Below are 13364 nucleotides of genomic sequence, written 5' to 3'. Positions count from 1 at the left end.
TTTCAACATCTAAAAAAAATAATAAAAAAAGATGGATGTATCTATATCAAATATTTTCCAATAGACATTTTTCTTGTTTAATTCCCCAAAACTATTTAGTATCCTCCAGATACAGAGGTACTTCATTGAGAGAATAAATTGAAAGTAAAAGAACTCTTCTGTAAGCAGAGAAGGCTGAAAGCAAGTATCAACAGTCTGCAGATAAAAGTTTCTCATATTTGATTCCAGATTTTATGAACTGCTTCAATCTAGCCTGGCCAAGACATTGCACTTCATTGAAAAGAGTGGAACTGACGCAAAAGATTAATTACAGTAAAATTATCCTAATCTGTCATAAGGTCTGATATAGGAGTAAGAGGAAGTAATTTGCTTCAGTAAAAAGCAATGATCACCAAAGCATGAAAATTAACACTTCACAGAGATAGATATTAAATGAGAAATATTAGCAGCATCAGCATATTGGAGACAACTATAAACTGCAGAAGACTTCTAAGACTGAGAAATACCATAGATTGTTATGATAAAGTCAATTTTACCATTCAGTAAATGCTCACTTTCTTTCTCCTCAAAGGTAAATTGCATTACTGCTTTATGGAATTTATACCGCTTTTGTTTCCTTTATGCATTATTGCTTACTTTATCTCATGGAAACTTATTAACACACAGAACGCAAAATATCACTGAGTATTACTTTATTTTATTACTTACTTTGAGTACACAGACAACACCTGACATATGCTCTTCAGAAATTATATTAGGCAAAAAGAGGTTTTTATCAGTCTCAGCCAGTGGGCACTTATGAGCAGATGAGAGTCGCCTCTTTTTTTCTTCTTTATTTTCCTTTTTTTTTTTTTAACAAAGAGAAAGAAATATAAAAAGATAAGTGCAACTACACAGCGAAGATACTCTGGCTTTACATTCTTGTATTACAGAATAAATTCAACCCAAAGATTTTATAACCACTAACATTCATACTGAAAGGTACTAATGCATCATTATGATCTAGCAGGTTGCTCGCTGTGTTTTACAGCCTTTCACACTACATTAACCTTTTGTACCTCAAGTATTTATGACCTCATAAGTAAGTATTTATCAAACTGAAAGCTCATATACAGCACTGTATTTTAGCTATCATTGTTTAGGAACATTTATAATTTCTTTTTGCCTGAATTTAAAATCACTTTGGTATACAGTCCATATTTTTAACAAAAACATTAATGCAAGGGAAAACTATTTTTCTACTATGCATGAAAACGACTAGACACAAAAAATTGCGAAATGCCTCAAATATGGTCTCATGTCAATGTGAAGAAAACCTTCACTTTTTATTCTAAAATAAAATTTAAAAAATTTAGAAGCCGTAAATATATTTGTTATGCTTTCTGCAATATTCAACAGTGTATTGTGGCAAAACAATACATGGAAGTACTCCTGGTACCAGAATCATTGCAATTCCTGAAGTGATAGATTCTCCAACTACATATCATGCTCTGTATTTAACAAACAAATCCCCACAAAATATAGCGGTTCAGACAGCATGTATGCTGTGTTAAATGTCCCCATGCCACATGCATAGCCACATTTGAGGAAAAAACTGCAGTTGATTCATGTATTGTACAAACATTGCACAAATACAGTGTTGCTTGCAAATATTTTTCCTGGCAAATCAGTATGAAATGTGAGGTACTGAAACCTACCATGAGCAAGGAAAAACTGTAAGCTTACAAACATTCTCACAAAATGTATGGGCGACAAACACCACTGCAAAAGCTGAGCATATCCCCAAGAGAAAGAATGCCTGTCTAAACCTGCGGCTGCTTTGCTCTCTGGCGGGGGCGTGTGGCAGGGTAAGGCATCATCCTCCCATCCACAGGCACCTGAGTGATGGCAAAAAGAGGGGGACAAAAAACCAAACAAATAAAAAGAAACAAAAAGAAAAGGAAAGGAAAGGAAGACCACAGGGGAAAATGCCACAGGAAGGGAAAAAGGGTATCTGCTGCTCTGTTACCATCTTCTGCGCACTTATACAGGTATAATGGCTGAAAAAACAAGAATTCAGTCTCAGTGTCTGAGAGGTTTCTGCTGGCTGGTAATCCTACCAAGATTCAGATTACTATTGGCATTGCCTGCTGCATTTATTGCAGGAAACAAACAAACAAAACAACAAAAAAATGACAAACAAACATACATAGAAAGATAGAATCATAGAATGGGTAGGGTTGGAAGGGACCTCAAAGCCCATCTAGTTCCCACCCCCTGCCATGGGCAGGGACACCCTCCACTAGCCCAGGTTGCCCAAAGCCCCATCCAACCTGGCCTTGAACACTGCCAGGGAGCCAGGGGCAGCCACAGCTTCTCTGGGCAACCTCTGCCAGGGCCTCAGCACCCTCACAGGGAAGGATTTCCTCCTCATAGCTAATCTAAATCTCCTCTCTTTCAGTTTAAAGCCATTCCCCCTTGGCCTGTCACTCCCTGCCCTTGCAAACCGTCCCTCCTTATTACAGATGGACCAGATTAAGGAGTTGCTGAGGTGCTTTGCTCTCTACAGTGCCCTCCTGCAACAAGATGCTGCCAGCCGATTCCTCTCCCAGTCATGCCCCTTGTCCATGTTGTGATCTCCTGCCACCCTTCTTGTAGCTTTTTCAAGACTTTACAGTTTAGTTTTTAAACTCAACAACCCAGTAAGTCAAAGGCCAGTTTTCAGTCTCTGTCTCTTGGCGGCCACAGGTCTCTCTATTTGTGAAGCTAAATAACACAGCAGAACACCTTCATATTTAGAATGCTACAGGGAGTTTTAGACCCTTGTCACCTGAACTTTGCTATGATCCTGGCAGCAGTCATGTTCCTCCTATCATTCCATGCCCCATTTTTGACTCCTCAACCCCTCTCCTCTGTGGCAGAGAGCTGGAAACTATGCCAAAACAAAGGAGCAGATGCATCTTGCTAGATGTGCCGCACACAATGACCCTACCCCCATCACATATCCCAAAGGGGAGTACAGGTGGACAAAGGGATGTTAGCTTCACATGATCCGCATGGTACGTCTGAAAGTTAAACCAAGGTGCAGAGTTTTGCCTTTAAAAAAAAAAAAAAAAAAATAAAAAATCCTAAGTAACAGAGTATCTTATGAACTTTTTTTCTTATTCATACATCTGAAACATAGCATTCACACAAATCAAGCTTAGACTGTTATCTACTCAACGCTCAATGCTCCAAAAGCATACATCAGTTCCAAATGGAATTCAGCAAGAGCATTCTGTTGTTATGGGAAAAAGACTGTCGCTCAGGCTAGATACTTGGGCTGAGGACAGCCAGCTTCTGCAATCTATTTTGTCCCAGATTTGCCTCTGGCAGGTTATTTAAACTACTTGTACCCTAGTTCCTCCTCTGCAAAAGTGGAAAAAACCAGTAATTGTAATTCAGCAAAATCTCAAAAAATGGTCACAAGGACGAAATCAATCTTTTCATGAGATGCTTGGAGGGCATCATCCTCTAAACTCAACAAGAAAGAAATAATCACACTAGATTAAAGCAGCAGCATCACATTCAGAAATATCCCAGTCTTATAGTCCACTCCCAAATCTAAAGAACTCTCGAATATAAAGTAATACCTTTATCATTTGAGGTCCCAAGCTTGTAAGCTCTCTATCTCAAATTGTTTTGTGCTATCCCATAAGAGTGGTAGGAAATGCAATTCCGCTTCCCTCGTATAAGGAACCATCACCTGGTAAAAAGTCAGAAATTTTAGAGCAAACAAAGAAGGGTCGCCTTGCATTCGAAAGCACATTCGAGCAGCCCTGGAATGCACCGCTGGAATGCCTTGTGCCCTGACAACTGCTGGTAATAGAAACCCCTTGGTCCCTCAGCTGCACCAAAGCAGACAACACATTCTGGTCCTAAGGCAGTAACACAGCATGTCATACATCCTCCTTCAGTCACTGTGACATCTCTATGAGGAAAAAAAGCACCGTAAGATTTCATAACATTGGTTACATCTCTGTGACAAGGTAATTCATCAGCACCAACAAGCTTGTACAGTGCAGCACTGAACCCCCATGTTATATTCCTGCAGCATTAACATCAGCCTCAGATATTTTGTGTGTTTCCCACTCAGCCGTTACTATTCAGGAGAACGGACAGTGAGTTCATGACTACAGAGCTAAGACTGAAGTAAACAAAGGAAAAAAAAACCTCTTCAAGCCCTCAGAGCACGCAAAGCTATTAGTGATAAATTTGGCCTAAATATGCACTGGGATATTATTTTCTCAAACCTTATCAGAAGAAGGTCAAGGCAGAAAGATATTTTAGCAAATGTGAGGGTAATAAATTTATCACCTGGGCACTATTCAATTTACCAAAGAGCCCACCTGTAAATAATGTAAATAATGTTTGGCATGAAATACCTACTCTTACTGAAAACTGCTGAGCAAACCCTGCATTTGATTGCTACGTTTGAGCACTAGGGCAAGGTGTGACAAAGCATCCCCAAAGGATTAGTACTTTTAACTAAATCTCAGGGATTTCCTGAGATGCCCATTTCTTCACCTGAAAAGTAGGATCAGGAACAATTCCTTGCAGTAAATGCAGAGTTTGTTGCAGGGGCAACAAACTTTGACAAACCTAACATCAGCCAGCCTCGTTCCTCTCTTTTCAGTCCCAGCAGCAAGAACACACACCCGAGGGCACGCAGCTTTCCGGAAAAGAACGGAGAATGCTTGTAATGCTCATTAAACCGCAAACTGTAAACCAGATCCAGGTCTAGTCTAAACTCGGATGATTACTCTGATAGCTGTGGAATGACACTGCTATACATGGAGTAACCTTCCTGTGAACATCTTAAGTCATAATGAGTAACTCTATGCTGAACCAAAAAGTCTCCTTTTACTTGTAGTAAAGACAATGTGCCATTCTTCATGGAAGAAAATAGAAGAAAATACAAAACTTGAATATTCAGGAATATGAGCCCTCCTTCCTTCCCACTGAAGACAAAAGGCTTTAAAAGCACAGGACACGGTAAGTTCAATCAAAATAAAAAATACCAGGATCCTAAATTATGCTAGCTAGCTGGTTCTAAACTTAGCAGCTCTAATTGATCAGCATCTGAAATATGTCAAATCAGCATGTCAAATCAATAATTCAATTAATTAGAAAGCTACTCAAATTTGGGCCAATACATTACGTTAGGTTAAGGAAACTGGGGATACTGAGCCTAGTTTCAGTTTGCTACCTGGAAAGATTGTCTATAGAGATATTAAACAGCTGATGATAGTAGAAAGCAATTTTATACAGGGGGTGGCCAGGTTATACGTGACTGGTAGGGCCACCACATTTCTCAGTCAGAAATGTGACATACAAAATGATTTGTTATAGACAAGACTTGCTATGCACGCATAGTTAGGATTATTAACATCATCTATATCATCTAACACACGGTGAGTATATGCTATGTAATAGTCTATTTGGGAATCTTAACTCTGAAAAACCCCAGACAAATATCCCAAGTCCTCAAATTGCATCTGGATAAAAGTTCCAGGCAGAAAAGTTAAATGCATTGGGCTAAGTTGGACACATGGGAGCCTTAGAAAGAGTAAATTTGCTCTCCTGAAAGTTATCTATTTGAAAAAAAAAACCAAAACAAAAACAAAACACCACACCTGTGTTGAAAACAGAAGTATGTCTTGCTCTAGCAATAATAATAAAAAGAGAAAAACCTTGGCTCTTTCCATTAGAAAGCGCAGAACAGAATCAGCGGTTCAGACACTAGTACCTTTGATTGAACATATTTTGTCTATAAAACACATTAAAATCTTTGGAAAGTTGACTTTGCTGTACATGCAAAAACAGAAGTAACAAGGGAAATGGCTGCAAGTTTCTTTTGAGAGAGAACAGAGAGATAAAAGAAATGGATCTGCAACACTTTCAACTCAGCGGGGAAAAAAAAAAAAAGAAAAGAGGGAGCCTAGCTCAAAAATGAGAGGAAGAAAATGCTAAAATGGGAAATGCTTGCTGGAGACAGGAAGAAGCCAATAGCAACATTTTATGCTGGTGTGAAAGTGCTTTTATTGCATGCGTGAGCCATTTCACAAGTACATATACTGCCAGTCTGTATGTTAACTTCAGCAATTTTACGATGAGTGGAGCCCGCAGTGTTCCAAAGCTTTATAACTACAAGCATATGCTAAAGATTACCTTCAGAACAAAATTCTGAATAGCCCTAATAGTAGCCAGTGTTGCGTATCTTTGGGCATACCAGCAGGTACTGACATTTCAGCACAAGCCGGATGTCTCAATTCATGCATACAACAAATAAATTGTCACCCATCGGATGGCAGTAACTTATAATGCAAGTGTATTCAAACACAACTATCCAGCAGGTCAGCGTGTACTCAGGACCCCACGATGCAGGTATCTATTCCTGAATCGAACAACTATGTAAGCGGTTCTATTTGATTATCATGAACACCAGCACACAACCATCTCCACTATAAGTGCTTGCAAGTCTTACCTCTGAGGTTAAACCCATATTTGTCACTAAAGTACTGTGTACCATGGTGCAAATTTACTGAGATATAGTATCGCCGGCTCACAAATATCAAACAATGGTCATGCATTAGAAATGATTCAATGTCTACCTTAGAAACATAATTACTCCTCCAACTTTTAACTTTTTGATTTTGTAAATCAGAAAGAAATTTTAAAAAAACGGGAATTTAAGCAAGCTTCCTAAAAAAAATTCCACTAATTGCAATGTATTTCAAGCTCATCACTTTAAGAGATTACCATAAATTTTTTTCAATTTGCTTAAAATCTACCTTTTAATCTGATTTTTATTTCTCTCTCATATCCTTTACTTTTTTACCACCACCTGATTTGTTTTTGCCCAAAGACACTGTCAAAACTGCAATACATTCCATATTAAAAAGAGAAAAAAGTGACATTCATATATGAACAACAAACCTCCACTATTTCTCCTGCTCCAGGTTAGGACAGTTTGCCAACTGTCCCTGCCAGTTTTTCTTTAGGAAAAAAAAAAAAAAAAAAAAGGAAAAACTTATGTATGAGAACAGGGAAATACAAATGTTCCGAGGTGAAACTCAGCATCTGTTTCATTCAATCTAGTAACACTGTATTTGAAAACTATAAAAGAAAGGAAATGAAGGGGAGGGAACGTGTCCACGAGAAACCATATTTCTCAGCACAACCGAAGTATTTCCATACCCCTAAACCCAAAATAAGGAGCAAATAGGCAACAGAATTGCTACATTTGCAAGTCAATGCACAAGTTAAAAGCAAATTTCTCTGGCCTAAACTATTAATTTTTCCTCAATGTAAGTGAAAAACCACAGCATTTCTTTTTTAATATAATTTCATGTTAAGACTTTCAAATATTTTAAGTAAATTGACATTTTATAACTATATTTTTGGCAATAAATCTCTTTAAATAAGGGCAGCTATAAGATAACATTTTTTGTAATATGAACATATTACAAAATGTATCACATGTCATTATGAAAAGCAAAATTAGGTGTCCTAGCATTATTGTAACTTGAAAATAGTAAATGTACATGGTTTCTATTAAGTTTTGTAGATGTCTCATCTCACACATTATGTGCTGTGTTGGGTTTGTGGTAAAGCAGGCTGTCCCCCTGCAGCCCATGGAGGGAGGATGAGGGGGTGTAGAGATTCCACCTGCAGCCCATGGAGGACCCCACGCCGGAGCAGGTGGAGGCACCTGAAGGAGGCTGTGACCCCGTGGGAAGCCCGCGCTGGAGCAAGCTCCTGGCAGGACCTGTGGATCCGTGGGGAGAGGAGCCCACGCCAGAGCAGGTTTGCTGGCAGGACTTGTGACCCCGTGGGGGACCCACGCTGGAGCAGTTTGCTCCTGAAGGTCTGCACCCCGTGGAAGAGACCCACATTGGAGCAGTTCGTGAAGGACTGTAGCCTGTGGGAAGGACTCAGGTTGGAGAAGTTCATGGAGGACTATCTCCTGTGAGAGGGACCCCACACTGGAGCAGGGGAACGATGAGAGGAGTCCTCCCCCTGAGGATGAAGAAGCGGCAGAAACACCGCGTGAGGAACTGACCGTAACCCCCACTCCCCGTCCCCCTGTGCCGCTGAGGGGGGGTGGAGGTTGAAGCCAGGAGTGAAGTTGAGCCCGGGAAGAAGGGAGGGGTGGGGGGAGGTGTTTTAAGATTTGGTTTTATTTCTCATTCCTCTACTCTGTTTTGCCTAGTAATAAATTAGATGAATTCCCTCTCTAAGTTCAGTCTCTTTTACTCGTGATGATAATCAGTGAGTGCTCTCTCCCTGTCCTTATCTTGACCCATAAGCTTTTTGTTGTACTTTTTCTCCTCTGTCTAATGAAGGAGGGGAGTGATAGAGCAGCTTGGTGGGCAGCTAGCCCCCAGCCAGGGTCAGCCCACCACATGTGCTTATAACCCACAAGATCTTTTATTAACTGAAGCTACCACTACAGAAAGCTTCATCTGCAAACACTAATTAGCACAGACAGACTTAGATCTTGCCGGATAGCTCGGTGATCATGCCTGCAGTATGTTGCAGTGTTGGTACACATATTGCTTTCAAATCAAATATTTAGATACTATTCTGGAACAGCTGGAACTTATGTGAATCCTTATTAAATTAAATAGTTGCCATCTTTTGATGCACTTTTTATAACAGCAACAAAAAACCACAGGCATAGAAAAGACTTGTCGATTGTAATCATGCTTTCCTCTTCTCTTTTGATTGAATCAGAAGGCATTCTGGTTTTTTTTTTCTTTCATAAATCAGAGAATAAGAGAAAAGTATTTTAATTACAATCCAAAGCAAAAAAGCACAGCAAGAGAAATCCTCCATTCTTACTTTTCAAGGTTTAAGGAAGCTGGGAGGCAGCGCCAGTCTTATTACAGAATCTGCAATCAGTCAATATAAAAAGATTGAGATATCCGCAATGGCAAACAATCTTTGATTTGAAGTCCTCTGTTCCATCAATAGCGAGTTTCGTGTTCTTTGTCTACCACACCTGGAGGTGTTATTAGACCTCGTGGCAGAGGCGGATGAGAAGCTGCCACATGGGTGCTCTTTCATCCCCTCCTTCTCACAGGCATCTTCACACAACTGATAGCTGCGGCTGGGAAGGACCTGAAGAGTACTTACACATTCTCCTGCCATCTGGAGATCGATTTTAAATGGGCATCTCAGAATTTGTGTACGGGGGTAAGATCTGACTGCATAGTTCCGAGGCGGTTCCCCGAAAGGGAAGAGAAGATCAATGGCAGTGGCAACTGTTTCAGTGGGTGAGATTTAGAGAGGCCTCCGCTGGAAAAGCAAATGTAGAAAGCCCCTTTATGCAAGAGTAGTAGATGGCCTGAGGGGTCTTTTTTTTTTTTTTTTTTTTTAGAAAGCCCTTGAGAGGCTTTTCTAAATCAAAAAAGGCAGCGTGATATGCTGATACTGCAACACAACTGTGTGGGATACCATCTGAAAAAAGCATCTAGAACCAGCAAGATGCAGCAATCTAGGTACAGAAATATCGGAGAATTCCTGTATGTCCTTCACCTCAACTATATATTCCCTTCAAAAGATTACGTATTCTCTCCACGCCACATTAAAATCAATGGTAGCTGGCTTTGTAACTCCTATTGGGATGGGAAAAATGAAAGTGGTTTTAAACATGTTACCCACAGGTTACCGTACAAAGGTATGCATGTCTTCATAACCAAAGTCCATCTCCTATAGCCTAATGGCCTGAATGGACCACCTACCTGCATTCTGATCTTCCAGTAGAACTTGGACAGAAAATCCACTATTCTGATCTTCCTCAAATTGCAGCAAGTATCTTGACATGTTGATTACTATTTCCATGTCACACTTTTGTGGCAAGAAATTGCCATATATATGTAGGATTAATTCAAGACAGAAGAAAAACAGGTTACTCCATCTGAAATCTCTACCCATTTCTACAATTAATAAATTACTGGCCATTTAATGTCTAGATCTGTGCAACTTAAAATGACCACCCCACCCAAATCTTTCTGCATATCACAGAAAGACCAAATACAGCACGATGCGCGTGCTAGACTACTGGCGCGGTCTAATTCCTTTTCCAGTAAGTCTGAAGGGAAGAACTTCTAATCGTTTCGTGCGTATCTAGTTAACAAGAAAATTGTCCTCTATTTCTGCCTGCGATGCATATTTCACCCTGTCGAGTCACTGGCAGACCATAAAGTAGCTTCAAACTTACAGGTGGATTCGCCTGCTTGCAGGTTAAGCCAAGACAGAGCGACATGCCTCGCTACTGTCTTTCTAATATTGACAGATAGCAAAGTGAAACGTTTGAATCAAGTCTCTCTTTCACAGGGACCCTATAAAGGGAAGAGATTAAGCAGGGAGAAGTGGTAAGTAAGTGCACATATGAGTAACATTTAATTAAAGTAATTCTGTGGGTAGATAGGTGGGTGTGTGGGAAAGCTGAAGGGATAGGTGTGTAGGAAAGGAATGGAAACTTGAGAGTATAAACAGGATTTGAAAAAAATATTTCCAAGGTTGGGTTGAGGGGCAATAAGCCACTAAGACATCCTTAACTGAGACCCACACGTAGTCAAGCAGGAGAGTAAGTTTAGCTCTTATGTAACCCTGGGCAAAGACGGTCACATTAATAGAAATTCAACCTTACGATTTAAGGAAGAGGAGAGGAAGCCTATCTGAATGATCTTCATCGCTTTTAACTACAAACCTTGTAGTTTTCCATCTACCTGTGCTACCTGACCATTCCGACCTCTCTAATGGACAGCCAGTTTCTTGCAAGCAAGGACCTAAGAATGTTGCTGGTTAACCAAGACGTTACAAACACGTTCTCCTCATGCCATTGCACAGAGCACTCCAGGCAATATACAGGTTTGTATTGCAATTACAAAGAGTTGGCGCAGGGAGGAATCGACACCTTCTGATAAAGTTGCAAACCATTAACTATCATTTGCATGCCAATTACAAGAGAATGGAAAACATCATTAGTCTTACCTACCCAGCACAGCCACTCCTGTATTTAGTGAAAATTAGAGCTGATTTTCACAAAAAAAATCCCCCTGTAAGGATCAATTTTAATTACCATGTTATAACGTGAAGCAAAGATGCAGAAGGTCAAATACAAAGTTGTAATTAGCTATTTCATCATATCAAGATCCCCTTTGAAATTTATGCTCAGTTTATTCAGCAAAATGTGCAACAAATGTTTTTCTGAATACATCAGAACCCGAAGCACAGCCAAAGCATTTAGATGCCATGGCTACTTAGACTGCATAGAGAGAAGAAAAAGTCAATAATGTAACATGCAAAAGAATTGCTATGGAGAAGTAAAGAGCCCAAGAGACAATACCAAACTCAAAAACCCAATATTGTTAACTCTTTCAGGGCCAAGCAGGAAAAATATCTTAAATTGTTTAATTGGTCAATTGAACTCGGCAGATCAGAAATTAATTGGTAATGCTTTTTAGAAGAAACTTTTCAAGTTGAAGTAATATGGCTACATCCCTGGCTGACAATGTGACTGAGAAGATGTCTGCAATGTTTTGTGCTTTAAATCTGCCTTAGCTTTGGCTGGAATTACCTGCTCAAGTGATCCAAGAACAGCTTTACTACTTCACCAATTTCAAGCACTCAAAAATCGGGAGGAAGTTAAAATCACAATATCTCAAAAAAAACCAAAACCCCAGAACGATCATTTTAATGTCTTCTGTTTCACTATCACATTTGCAATCCTTTCTTGCAATGAGAATCAAGAGAAAAGAGAAGCTGAGGCGATACCTAAATCAAAGGATTGGTTGCCGAGGTTTCAGAGGAGCACAAGGCATGGTGATGCACGTGCAGTGGCACGATTAGCCGGCAGTGCAACAGCTGCTCTCCTCACACCAGGTACCCACTCACAGAATGACAAGTACTTTCTGGGAGCAAAGCCTAAGTTAACACAGCAACACAGGAAGAAAAGGTGGTTATCTTCCTACCAAGCAAAACAAACAGACGCTTTATAAATGGCATCAAAGAAAACAGTCGGTTTAAGGGTCTGTGTATCCTTGAGAAGAATCTATTTTAGAGCAAGCACTGACACATACAGCTGCTAAAGTGAGCAATGTGTTCCTGCTATTCCTCAGCGTAAGCAAAGAAATACGCGTGGGGCATAGTCACAAAGTTTACACGCAGGGCTCTCGGCAAGGAAGCCTCTTAGAAGTAATAATGCCTATGATCACGAGTCATTACCGTGCCTCACCAAACTAGCACAGCATTATGTTATCTATTTGGGATGTCAGTTTTGATCTCTTCACTGCAGAGTAGGAGCTGGACCCAGGTCGCTTGCTTCTGCAGCTCTGAAGCACTCAGGGTCTTGAAAAAAGCTCCTTGAAATATTTTCTTTAAGTATCAGCTGGGACCAGATATAATAGGTAGTATAAATGAAATAGCACACCATGCTGATACAATAGCCTACGCCAGCAGGGTATGATTTAGATGAATAAACACTGCTGCAACAATTGTCAAAGTATTATCAACTATCTAGCATACTGGTGGCAAACCTCTATAGACAAAAATACGGAACTGAAATAGAATAAAACCTGGGTCGTATAAAAAATATCCATGGGGAAATCTGACTTGCAAGACAGCCCCTTCATGGTGAGAAGTTCCCAGCTCCTCCGCAGGGGGAGCACAGTCCTCCGAGTGCCACTATTTACAGACACGGTTGACGTGGTAATTCTGCTCGGCACGCTTTCCAGACAGAACTACACACGGAGGCAAGCTAGTCCCTTTTCCTTCCCAAGCCACAAGAGGCAGTTCCAGGGTCCACGTCCAGTGGACTACGGAAACCTACTAGGGAAAAGCAGAATATTCAGAGGCAAGGGTAACGCCAGCTGAGCTCAGCAGCACTGGAAAGCGTCCCACTCACTGTGCACGGACTTGGTAGGTTGGACTTCAGGGAAGTTTACCTCGAGGCTAACAAGAACAACAGTTACATGATGAACCAGCAAATTGCAGAGAACTTTGTTTTGAACATCTCTACTTCAGTGACACACTGTGGTAAGAACAACTGATGGACACCTGTAAGCCAAATAGGATATAGCCCACTGCTTAATATGGAATCGAATTTCTGGAAACAGCTAATGTATCCCACACGCCCAGGAGAGGGACAGACCTGGAATAAAACAGTAGGAGAAAAGGAGGAGAAGAACTAAGCATTAGGGAGAAAAGAAAAAAAGGGGGGGGAGGAATCACGTATGCCAATAACTTACATAAAGAACAGAGCAGGAAAAAGAGCTAATAAAAAAAAATAAAAATATGCTGCAGAGAATTGTAGTAACAATCTACCCATCTGCAGG

General features: G+C 40.4%; 1 protein-coding gene across 50 annotated transcripts in view; it reads right to left on the bottom strand.

Annotated features, from left to right (window-relative positions):
* The window catches only part of RBFOX1 (RNA binding fox-1 homolog 1), a 906682-nt gene that overhangs the window by 120190 nt on the left and 773128 nt on the right, over nucleotides 1–13364 (bottom strand). The gene's annotated exons all lie outside the window — the stretch shown is intronic.

This window comes from Balearica regulorum, chromosome 15 (genome assembly GCF_011004875.1).
Source record: "Balearica regulorum gibbericeps isolate bBalReg1 chromosome 15, bBalReg1.pri, whole genome shotgun sequence".
Taxonomy (NCBI): Eukaryota; Metazoa; Chordata; class Aves; order Gruiformes; family Gruidae; genus Balearica; species Balearica regulorum.
This window is presented reverse-complemented; position numbering and strand designations above follow the sequence as displayed.